Raw genomic sequence first — 12436 nt, 5'->3', positions numbered from 1 at the left:
GTTACTAAACGTAATTTTAATCCTTAATACTAGTCTATAAAATACGGAACTAACTTGAGAAATGCGATTTTATTCTATTTGTATCTTACACAGTTTCATGTTATTGACCCCAACTTAAATGCCACTGTTTAGCTGCCATTGTCAGTACAAGCACTCCCTCTTGTTCGTGGTATCATTCATTACAAGATGAAATAACAACTAATGGCCTCCGAGCTGGCTTTAGTTCATTAGACTTGGGTAAATTGCGTTTCTCGGGGCTCTGTTGTTTGTAGCCTTTATGGCCTGAGTAAGTCCTGTAGAAAATTGTCTCCATCTAAGTTTGACACTATGAGATATTTTGTGAACTATTGGAAGTTAGTAAACGTGTGTAAAAGGAGAGTGAAGTAAGTGTAAGTAAAAGAGGTGCTCTATATTGTACATAGGATACAGGCTTCCCAAGAGTTCATTAATACCCTTGTAGTCACACATACACACTTCGTATTGTCTAAGAATTATCGAGCGGATTTTAGCGTTGGTATTTCTGTAATTAAAATGACAAATAACGGTTCAGGATATTACTGAACATTTACCATAAAACATGGCAATATTTACAAGATAAATTTAGCACCTCGACACTTTAATGAACGATTCATGAGAAAAGTTTTCGCATTGATTACTTGTCATTACCAGAGGCGTGTTATCAGCTGACACAACTTATAAATCTGTCACATCGACTCTTTTAACTTAATTTAAATTCTGACGTCATTTACCTCGGATCTGATAGGGATAGCTAGAAGATATGGACTTTGACCACAAGACAGTGCTAAAAGTGGTTGATTGGCGAGGTTCTGACCCGGGAATTAAGCGCTTATTTGGCTAAACATCACATGACTACTAAACATTGAAATATTTGTTGTAACCAAGCTATCTCCTTAAACACTTTCTAAGATATCAATGAGGAAAATTTGTATTGATCAACAATATTGGAGCTATCTTAGCAAAAAATATAATCCTGATTATACAGGTAAACTCTTAGCTGAAAATTCATTGCTACAACCCGTAGCCCACAGACAGGATTTAGAACCAATAACCCAAGTAGCGCTCTAACGATTAGGTGGCTTTCTGAATGGAAGTGTTTGTTTGACCATCAAAGATATGTTTGTTCGATCATGTGAGAAGTCAGTAGTTTCTTTATGTTTTGAAACTGGATTAAGCTGACCTTGATCATCGGTTAGTGAATAAATTTGCCACGTTTGTAACAAAGATGCTAGTATCTTCTCGCCCCATTCTGCATTACTCTAACAGTACATTGTAATCAGCTTACGTGCCTGAGTGACACTACTGTGCCAGAAGACTGTTGATGATATTGATAACAACTAGAACAATCACGGCTATTTCGATCGTAGGAGTTGAGAGTAACGTTTTATCCTTGTGTTTTGTGTGTCCTGGTACGGTATTTACGTTTGCGGATTTGCAACACCACCTGCCCTGGGCTGCGAAGTGTTGTACGTGCGTTAATCTGTTTGCGTGCTGGTTGCTACTCGGATCAGCAATTAGTGGTTGCGACGGTGCTGCTCTTTAACACGCAACTTGCGATCTGCAGCTGACGGACCGGTATTCTACTTCTCTAGGCAATATGCAAGTGGGAATACTCGCTATTCATTTCAAAAACTTCTTTGGGGGAAAACTTGACTGAATCGTATTTAGTGCTAAAATGTAGGCGGGTTTTGCGTATTCTCTATGAGTTTCATAGGGGAATATAAGTGTTTGTGGTCAATTGTGTGTCCCGTTGTCATGTTTGTCCCGTTTTTAAAAGTATTCGGCTAGTATTTTTTGCTAACACATTTTTTGTTAGCATGGGCTCTGGACAAAAGGCATCTCAAAGTCTTATAGATTATTATAGAACCAATAATTCTGTCAAGTGTGGCCAAGTTTTCAGTTTCAAAACTGTGAGTCAAGACATTGTAAAGCACATAATGAATGACATTAAAACAAGTGCCTGTGGAACAGATCGGATTTCCATACAAATGGTAAAGGCTGTGAGCCCGTATTGCTTGGAACTGATTACGCATCTAGTCAATTTGTCATTAATGTCAGGCCGTTTCCCTGATTGTTGGAAAGAAGCTTTGGTATTTCCGTTGCCCAAAGCAAAGCAGCCTGAACACATTTCTCATTTCAGGCCCATATCAATTCTTTCAGCACTATCAAAACTGGTTGAAAAAGTGGTGGCTAGCCAACTTGAGCCTTTTATTGAAAATATATTGCATGATAACCAGTCAGGCTTTAGGAGGGGCTTCAGCACAACATCGGCTTTGCTGAACGTTATAGATCAGCTGTACAGAGCTAAAGATAATAAGCTCAATAGTGCCATGGTAACTTTAGACTTTGCCCAAGCTTTTGACTCTGTTGACTTCGAGCTACTAAGAGCCAAATTAAAGTATTATAAGTTTGACCAAACAGCCCAAAATTGGTTTCAATCTTACCTTGAAAACAGAATGCAGGTAACCAAGGTGGATGGAGTTACCTCTAAAGCCCTTCCAAAAACATGTGGAGTGCCTCAAGGAAGTGTGCTTGGGCCTCTTTTGTTTATCTTGTATACTGCTGACATGAATGAAACATTGTCCCACTGTTCTCTCTTTTCGTATGCCGACGATTCACAGCTACTCTTCTCATTCAAAGATTCAGAGATTTTGCAGGCAGAACAGGCAATAAATGCTGATTTGACAAATATTTATCAGTGGTCAAAAAATCATTGTCTTAGGTTAAATACTGAGAAGTGTTCAGTAATACATTTCAGCAATTGCTTGAGAAACACTCTTTTAAGCCACCGAAATAATGTAAATATACTTTTGGAAAATGATTTATTGAAGGTTACTGAGGCTGTTAAAGTCCTTGGGCTTACGATTGATACAGAATTAAAATTTTCAAAGCAAGTAAAAACAATCGTACAAAGGGTCATATCTTTACTCAGAGTGTTAAATAGATTTAGGCATATATTAGCTGAGAATGTAAAATTACAAATGGTTAGATCCCTGGTAATGCCAATAATAAACTATGCTTTGCCTGCCTTTGGGTTTTCTTTGTCAGCTGAAAATTTGAATATCTTGGACCGCTTGCAAAATAATGCTCTAAGATTTGTATATGATCTAAAAAAATTTGATCACATATCACATATCAGAAAGGAAAGTGAAATGTTACCAGTGCAGGTTGTTTGCGTCCTTGAAACTGTTGCCATAGTACATAAAGTGGTCAAAACCAACAGACCCTCCTACCTCAAAGATAAACTAACCACTCGAAAAGAAATACGAGATAGGTGCACAAGACAGGATAGCCTACTGCATTTGCCTCGTGTAAACTTTGAATGTAGTAAGAAGGGGTTTTCTTTTTTCGGCCCTCAGGAATACAATTCCTTACCTGAAAGAATTAAAAATTTAAGTTATAAGGCTTTCAGACAAGAAACAAAAAAACTTTATTTGTAAATATAGGCTGGTTGAATTAGTTTTAGTTAAATTATTTGTTCTCTTTTATTATTGTATTGCAGACTTTGTACCTGACTTGAGTTGTTTTGAAAAGCAGTGTATTTATGTACTGAAAACCGCTTCAAATAAAAGACGTTTCTATTCTATTCTATTCTATTCTATTCTATTCTATTCTATTCTATTCTATTTTAAAAACAAACTGTATTTCCGAAAAAGTAAATTGAACCAGATGCATGAAGACATTTTACGAAGATGGAGAAATATGAGTGGTAGCGTCTTATGAAGATAAATATATATATGCTTGAATGTATGCAGTCAACGAATATTGTCCTACAATCACCGATTTTAATATATAAGTTCCCTCATTTAGTATTTTTCCTTTGCCAGACAACACTTGAGAAATTTATTAAACTTGGTTGAGTCAATAAGGAGAAATGGTAAGATAAAAATTATATGATGGAGTGAACAATTGACAATCGTGTGAAGGTGAATCGTGTTTTCAACAAATGAACACGAAAATCAAGTAATGCATATCCGTTCCAAACATTTATTCTTAAAATATCCCCGTGCTAGTTAAAACATAAACGTTACTAACAAGTGTATTTCACGTGAATGGGAAGGGGAGGTGCGACAGTCAAGGGGTGGTTTAAAATCCATATATATCGCGTCCAACACGCGACAAGTGTGAGGAGAAATCAGGTCGCTTATTTAGCCCAGGCTGCGTGGTTACAGAGTGAATGATCAGGGTAGGGATCGATATAGTCGTATAGACGCAACATGTATGGTCTGTAGCACGCAACAAGTCTTGCATAAATAGCAACATTGTCCTCCCTGTTTGTATGCACTACTTAATCTTGCATAAATAGCAACATTGCCCTCCCTGTTTGTATGCACTACTTAATCTTGCATAAATAGCAACATTGCCCTCCCGGTTTGTGTGCACTACTCAATCTGAATCATTTTATAATACTTGACCTTAAGAGAGAAAGAATGGTCATTGTGAAAATAAGCGAAAGAGTCCGTGTGTTTCTGTGGTTGCTGCTCTATCTACAAAGAGGCCAACATGAGAACACATGTTGTCTGTAGTACGACACGGGCTTTACCAAAGAAAACAATGTTGTAGATAGTGAATAAGTTGCAGATTTCTGTTTACACGTATTCAACCAAGAAGGAAAAAGAATTTCAATGAAAGTGTAACTAAACAATTGTTAAATTAAACAGATCTAAAAATCTAAGTAGATCCATTACAGGAAATGGTTATAATTTTGTAATACTGTAGCTGGTCTTGATCTTTTTTGAAAACTTGTCCATTCGACACACCTTTTCCTCGGAAAATCCATCTAATCCTAATGTTTTCTCTCATTTGGATGGTTGAATTTGTTTGACCGAACAATAGTAGTGCTTAGGTTTTGTTATAGATACTGTAAACTTATTGCGATTCCCTGTGCAATTGTTCGTTTAAATATAATCTTCAGTACTCAGGGAATATGTATGTTAATTTAATAACTACAGTTTCACCTTACTATAGGAATCGGGGATTATAGAGTCTGCAAACAAAATGAAACTATATGTCAACAATATGAATTTTTATGACTAACATAATGGTTACCACTTCTTATAGCATACTAGAGAATACTTTTCAGCTTATAAAAAAACGTAGAAAATTCTTTCAAGGAAATTTCGTTACCAAACGTGTAAATAAGTAATTTTTCTCCTCTATAATTTATACAAAATTACCAAGGAATTTGCATCCTCGCGATTTTATAATTTACTTAAAAAGTTAAAGTTGCAAATAACATAGCGTGAGAGACTAGGTTGCGATCACTTGTTGCTGGTTGTGACAGTAACTGCAGAGGTTGGCTGAGTACTTCACAACCATCAGAAACACCGTTACTATCGATCCAACGTCTAGCTAAAATATCTTCATTGCAATGTAATATAGGTTCTGTTTATTCGTAAATGGGTTAACCCGTGTTTTGCTATTTACTCGATTTTATGTCAATGGTTTTCTGACGTAGTTTGAGTGCTTCAACCTAGCGCCGTTATCCAATAGTTATGTGGTACTTTGGAACAATTAGCTCATAAACCTAAAAAATAAATAAAATTTTATCGTGTGAACGTATACTTCAAATGCCACTAGTTTGATATACCCGTCCTTCTTAACGGGCGTTTTTTTCTAATCTTATCATTTACATAATTCTTATACATTTTATCATTCTTATTCATTTCTTCATCATTTTACATATTCATCATTCTTCATACATTTCATCACTCTTATACATTTTACACACCTGCTTGTCACGCAAACAAAATCTTTCACTTTCAAAAAGATAAGAAATTTAATTAGTTGGTGACTAGGTTTTGTAACCTTATTGTATGCAGTGCCCCGATTACCCATTCAAGAAAAAAGATTTTCCATATGCTTTTTCTAGCATTTGTATCAAACAAATATTCCCTTTGACACACAAAAACACTCAATTTTAGTTTTTCCGCATCAAAATTTATTTAAATTTAACCAAGTGGTTATAAGTTTTTACGATAAATTTTCATGTTTTGATTATCCTGCAATTTTTTAAGTACGGAGACAGCAAATTATCGTAGAATCTATCGTTGAACTTTGGTTATTGTGAGTGTGTCATTCCGATTATTTTACAGTTTAGTCTCTGATTGTTATCCATTCGTCCTTAACCATACGAATATAACTTCATTAAAAGATTTTATTCGCTTAAGAAAATTAGGTTTCTTAAACTATTTTCTTGTACTGAAGAAATGGAGTACACTGAAATAGAATAAACGGATTTTTAACGAAGATGCTTTTTATGTGGTCTTAACGTTATTATTTTTGGGCGCAACCGATGTAGTAAATTGATCAATGGCCTCAACTCCCCTCGTTATTGGATGATTATAGGTTTCCTCGATGTAACCTTAAGCGATAATTTTCCTTACAACGTCTGCGATAAATATACTTTTCCTCGAAGCATTTTTTTATTCATTGATCATTTCAATGGCCTAATTGGATTGAAACCCACCTTCAAGTTTCCTTTGGTTGGAGATTAGTAAAAATTATATCCGCTGGAGCGTGGGTTTGGAAGAGATATGCTCCCGAATGGATGTCGAATAAATTATTCACATGTTCTTTTCAAACGATTAAACGACTGTGAGTTTGTGATTTATGTGTTATTCTGTTTGTACCTTGTTTATCTAAATATTCCGCTTGATAACTAGTTATGACCCTTTTGTCAAACTTATCATAAAAATTATGACATAAAAAAGGTCATCCATTTTATCTGTTAAAATTTAATGCTAGACATACACATTTTCAATAATTATATTATGGTGTCTACTGGGAATTTAATAGTTTTAATATTTATTTCCTATCACCATTAAAGCTATACATACATACATTTTCTTTACATTTTTAAGTTTGTATTTCATGCTCAAACAAATTATTATCAGTGTTCTAAAATACTTTTAAACGCTCTTTTAACTATTTATACTCTTGTATTCTTGTGATGATCCAACTAGTAATTTTCTCGATATTCAATAGTAAAAATATATTTATTCATCAACATCAAGTAAGCAGGGCATAGTACTTGAGTACAATAAATTGAAAGATTTTATCACCAAATAAATTGAGTTTCACTAAATCAAGTCGATGAGTTTTAGTTTTACGGAACGATGTCATGCTAAACTAATATAGACTAAAGCCTCTTGGATTATGAAAGTGCCCAACAATCTCTTTAGTTCGATTACCCCAATTCCTCGCGTGCGTCTCATTGGCTATATTTGATCGACAGATATTAGTTAACGTCGTAGTTTAAATTATTATTAACTTCTTGGTTTTAAGAGATCTTTCTTTGTATAATTATTTTACTATTCCCTACATCAGACACGTGTAAAACTTGGAAAGACTTCAAGCTAAATGAAGAGAGGTTGCTTATCTGTTGTCCCCCTACCCACTGTTCATACCCTCTCCCACCCCCTTGCCAACCAGACTGGCAACCTGCCTACTTGTAGTACAACCGTCCAAGTATATTTACTAGCTAGTTCTTGTCTCGCATTCAACAGGCGGAATGGTCATTAACCTCCGAGAAACTATGTTTAACTTGTAGCAAATAAACGGTGAATGTAAACAAAAATAAATTTTAAGTGGCGATTGTTTCGCCAAAGAATATCACTTTGGCAATGCTTGACAATTAATTCGTTAATTTGCCCTCAACAATCAGACGGACATAAATACTTGCTAATTATTAGATCACCCCGCAAGGGGAAGATACGGCAAGAGCCAATCATAGTACAAAAATATTATGAATTACTAGTAGCAAATAATAAATTGAAAGTAACACTAATATAACATGTGCTTTGTTGAAATTGCACTGAACTATTAGTTCAATTTTCTGTCCTGCCATCTTTGCAATAAATTACTTCATTTTCCTTTAAAGCAATATTTTCACGTTTAAAACTCCTTTTAGAATTTACAACAGGAATTAAGTTCAAAAATCAAATCAAAATCTTACCGAGACAATCCTTGACACCTTTGTATAGTTTAGTATTTCAAAGTGTCAAACTGTTTGCTATCTACTACCATTGCCACTTACTGTTGTTATGCATTGCAAACCCTGATTTATTGGCTTTTACATTGAAGCTTTTACACAATACATCATGTCCTGGCCTGACAGACATTCGTTCATGAATGTAAACCCAGCTACAATGTTATCTGTTGAACTAATCACGTATAGATTGAAGTAATTGTATCACAATGAAATCAATACCATTAACATCGTGTTAATTTGATTGCTAAATAACAGTTGATGCAAAACTGTTCTGTTACGACGCGATGATTAGTTAAAATTTGACCTTGTTAGTTTATCATGTGTAAAACCCCAGATTTGACCCCTGACCCCTCTGGCCTATGTATAGTGTACTTGCATATCAGTATGTACCCAGATTTTACTTCTGACCCCTCTGGCCTATGTATAGCGTACTTGCATTTCAGTTTGTACCCAGATTCCCCCCTGACCCCTCTGGCCTAGGTATAGTGCACCTGTATATCAGTTTGTACCCAGATACTCCCCTGACCCCTCTTACCTATGTATCGTGCTCTTGCATATCAGTATGTACCCAGATCTTACACCTCACCCCTCTGGCCTATGTATAGTGTACTTGCATTTCAGTATGTACCCAGATTCTCCCCTGACCCCTCTGGTCTATGTATAGTGTACCTGTATATCAGTTTGTACCCAGATACTACCCTGACCCCACTTACCTATGTATAGTGTACTTGCATTTCAGTATGTACCCAGATTCTCCCCTGACCTCTCTGGCCTATGTATATTGTACATGCATATAGTAAAGTACCCAGATTTTACTTCTGACCCCTCTGGCCTGTGTATATTGTACTTGCATATCAGTATATACCCAGATTCTCCCCTGACCCCTCTGGCCTATGTATACTGTACCTGTATATCAGTTTGTACCCAGATACTACCCTGACCCCACTTACCTATGTATCGTGTACCTGTATATCAGTATGTACCCAGATTCTCCCCTGACCCTTCTGGTCTAAGTAAAGTGTATTTGTATAGTGTGTGTCAGTATATAACCAGATTCTCCCCTGACCCCTCTGACCTATGTATAGTGTACTTGCTTGTCAGTATGCACCCAGATTTGACCCCTGACCATTTTGACCCTTGTATAGTGTACGTGCGTGTCAGTATATACCCAGATTCTCCCCTGACCGTTTTTTCCTATGTATAGTGTAGGTGCGTGTCATTATATACCCAGATTCTCCCCTGACCGTTTTGACCTATGTATAGTGTAGGTGCGTGTCATTATATGCCCAGATTCTCCCCTGACCATTTTGACCCATGTATAGTGTACTTGCGTGTCATTATATACCCAGATTCTCCCCTGACCGTTTTTCCCATGTATAGTGTACGTGCGTGTCAGTATATACCCAGATTCTCCCCTGACCGTTTTTTCCTATGTATAGTGTAGGTGCGTGTCAGTATATACCCAGATTCTCCCCTGACCATTTTGACCCATGTATAGTGTACTTGCGTGTCAGTATATACCCAGATTTGACCCCTGACCATTTTGACCCATGTATAGTGTACGTGTGTGTCAGTATATACCCAGATTCTCCCCTGACCATTTTGACCCATGTATAGTGTACGTGTGTGTCAGTATATACCCAGATTTGACCCCTGACCATTTTGACCCATGTATAGTGTACTTGTGTGTCAGTATATACCCAGATTTGACCCCTGACCGTTTTGACCTATGTATAGTGTAGGTGCGTGTCATTATATACCCAGATTCTCCCCTGACCATTTTGACCCATGTATAGTGTACTTGCGTGTCAGTATATACCCAGATTTGACCCCTGACCATTTTGACCCATGTATAGTGTACGTGTGTGTCAGTATATACCCAGATTCTCCCCTGACCATTTTGACCCATGTATAGTGTACTTGCGTGTCAGTATATACCCAGATTCTCCCCTGACCATTTTGACCCATGTATAGTGTACGTGTGTGTCAGTATATACCCAGATTCTCCCCTTACCATTTTGACCCATGTATAGTGTACGTGTGTGTCAGTATATACCCAGATTTGACCCCTGACCGTTTTGACCTATGTATAGTGTAGGTGCGTGTCATTATATACCCAGATTCTCCCCTGACCATTTTGACCCATGTATAGTGTACTTGCGTGTCAGTATATACCCAGATTTGACCCCTGACCATTTTGACTCATGTATAGTGTACTTGCGTGTCAGTATATACCCAGATTTGACCCCTGACCATTTTGACCCATGTATAGTGTACGTGTGTGTCAGTATATACCCAGATTCTCCCCTGACCATTTTGACCCATGTATAGTGTACGTGTGTGTCAGTATATACCCAGATTCTCCCCTGACCGTTTTGACCTATGTATAGTGTAGGTGCGTGTCATTATATACCCAGATTCTCCCCTGACCATTTTGACCTACGTATAATGTACTTGCGTGTCAGTATATACCCAGATTTGACCCCTGGCCATTCTGTCCAATATCCCAGAGTGGACGTAGAGCTGTTCGGCGTCGCCTTGTACAAATTGGATTACTCCATCCCACCCTCATGCTTCCAACAGCCTTCATCTGCCTTAAAACATCTTGTTTGTAATTGTGTTGTGACTGATTTTAATTTTGTTTTACTGGCTCGTTTTTTTATTGTGTTTTGATCAATGCTTTAAAACCGAATGGAATAATTATTATGGGTATATAATTGGATTAAAACTGTTTTGAATTATGTTTTTATGTTTGCTAGATTAACCTTAAACTATATAAAAGCAAAAACGGGATTAGGTTATGTAGAAATGTGTGTATATTTTCTACCAACCTTAACTAGGTAAGATAGCCCTGCTTCCATTAGTATTGTATCCTAATGCATTGCTACACGTCCTCCTAAAATGTAACTCTTACAGTCGTTTCAAAAGTGTTGTACATTCATTGAAATCCGTCAAAGTCTTACATGTAAGTCATAGTAAATAGGGAAAAAAATATCTATTATATTTTCTGTAGTTTCACCAATACGATAAATCTGAACATTAATCCTAAGTACACATTTTTCAACGTTTTTGCATGAATCCAATCGTTAATTTCCTTTCACAAAATTATTCCTCTAGTGTGTCGTAAAGTTTCAGTCGTAGGTTTACTGCGAAGGGATAGGTTTAATCATAGATGATAGTTAATTTAATTAAATTAAACGCCCACTCTACCTGTTTTTCAGTTTACCGTACTGTAAGCAGTGCCATCAGACAGTACCTAACATTGTGACCCCGACCCCAGGGACCAGTGACGTATGAGGTCGGAAGAGGTCACGCAGCCCCCCTAACCCCCTTCAAACTCCCCCCCCCAGCATGACCCACCCCCCATAAACTCCCGGGACAAGGCAAGTGTGAGGCGTTGGAGTGGCTCTTGTCTTTGATTGAATGAGAATCCATTTTTCATGAATTCATTTTACAACGTATACACCTCGGCGCAAAATAGTATGGAGAGTTGTATTCTGATTGTTAGCTATCCTCACAGTTGGTCGTATTATTTTTGGTGAAATTGGAATTGTTAATATCATTCATTTATGTAAATAAATCGTCCTATTCTATTCCCATCGAACTGATAACATTTTCTACAAAACATTTTCATTAAGCTTGTCAAGTAATTGAACGATGTGAAAAGGCAGGACATTTTTTTGTGTTATTGTCAGGAATTATTATTGTCAAACATGTACAGTTAAAAATATATTCTGCTCATGTATAGTACTCAGGTGGATACATTAATTTGTGGGTGACCTTTTCATATTAGTTAACCATAAAAATGTGTAACCCAATAATACTGTTATAAAATTTTGTTTTATACTCCGCTCACAAAATTTAGGTGTTTTTTTTTTTTTTTTTTTTTTTTTTTTTTTTTTTTGAAGACATCTACCCAGATCTCCAATAATTGTAACATTAGCTTATCAGATGAAGTTTGCCAAAACTGCAATCAGCTGCATACATTAAACACAAAATGTATGGAAAAGTGGGGGAACTTTCCCTCAAAAAGCCGATTCATTTAACTCTTGTTGATATAAATAACGCTGGTTTAGTACTATCTCAGGCAAATTATACAGAAAAGTGTACAACAAACCCATAAACATACAGTGTCTGACTAGAATGATTGTTGGGAACAAATTTATAGCCACTAGAACGACACGTAAACCAACAAGAAAAGCTCGGTGTTCTGTTATTACAGTTACAATTTACTAGATGCGTATCTGCACGGAAAGCCACGCCGCGAGGGTCATAATGTCTCTTAATGTTGCGAATTAACAAACGCCGACTCCTACATAACGTTTTCTCCCCAGGCATTATCTTTATCGGTTGTTCTACTGTTCACTTAGAACTGTTCACTGAGTTAGAGTATCCTAAATGTATGCGTTCGTAATGTTTTTAAAC

At 36.6% G+C, this 12436-nt stretch overlaps 1 protein-coding gene across 1 annotated transcript in view; it reads left to right on the top strand.

The window, feature by feature from the left end:
- Positions 1-12436, top strand: part of LOC129003718 (uncharacterized) — a gene marked incomplete at its 3' end in the record, with an annotated part of 144830 nt that overhangs the window by 22864 nt on the left and 109530 nt on the right. The gene's annotated exons all lie outside the window — the stretch shown is intronic.

Source organism: Macrosteles quadrilineatus, unplaced genomic scaffold (genome assembly GCF_028750875.1).
Source record: "Macrosteles quadrilineatus isolate MER2022 unplaced genomic scaffold, UCM_ALF_1.0 Scaffold_9__3_contigs__length_116548681, whole genome shotgun sequence".
In the NCBI taxonomy this organism is placed as follows: domain Eukaryota; kingdom Metazoa; phylum Arthropoda; class Insecta; order Hemiptera; family Cicadellidae; genus Macrosteles; species Macrosteles quadrilineatus.
This window is presented reverse-complemented; position numbering and strand designations above follow the sequence as displayed.